Genomic DNA, 416 nt, shown 5'->3' with positions numbered 1-416 from the left:
AGCCACGGGTGGGGACAGTATTCACTGCGTGCGACCCGGGAATCCTGGCGCCGGTCGGGCCGCCACCCCAGACCCAGCTCTGCCGCCTGAAGAGCAGCCGCGCGCCCAGGGGCCCCAGGCGCGGGGCGGGCGCCTTGCACGCGTCTGGTTAACTCCATCCCCTCCGCCTGGCTTTGCAGTTGGAAATGACACGTCCCTGTCACCTGCCCAGCGAGGCGTCCGAGAAGGAACCCACCGCTCTCTGCTTGTCCCCGGAGCCCGGGGTCGTGCACTCGCTGCGTGCAGGGGCCGCCGGCTGACCGGAGGGATTGGGGCCCAGGTGCCGGAGAACAGACCCGCTTGCCCCTGACTGTCTTCAACTCTAGGAGCCAGACTCGAGGCGCTCCACCCTCCGACAGGTCCAGGCGGCCCCGCAG

The sequence above is a fragment of the Myotis davidii genome, unplaced genomic scaffold (genome assembly GCF_000327345.1).
Source record: "Myotis davidii unplaced genomic scaffold, ASM32734v1 scaffold244, whole genome shotgun sequence".
NCBI classification, from domain to species: domain Eukaryota; kingdom Metazoa; phylum Chordata; class Mammalia; order Chiroptera; family Vespertilionidae; genus Myotis; species Myotis davidii.
The sequence above is the reverse complement of the archived record's forward strand: the minus strand, read 5'-3'. Positions refer to the sequence as shown.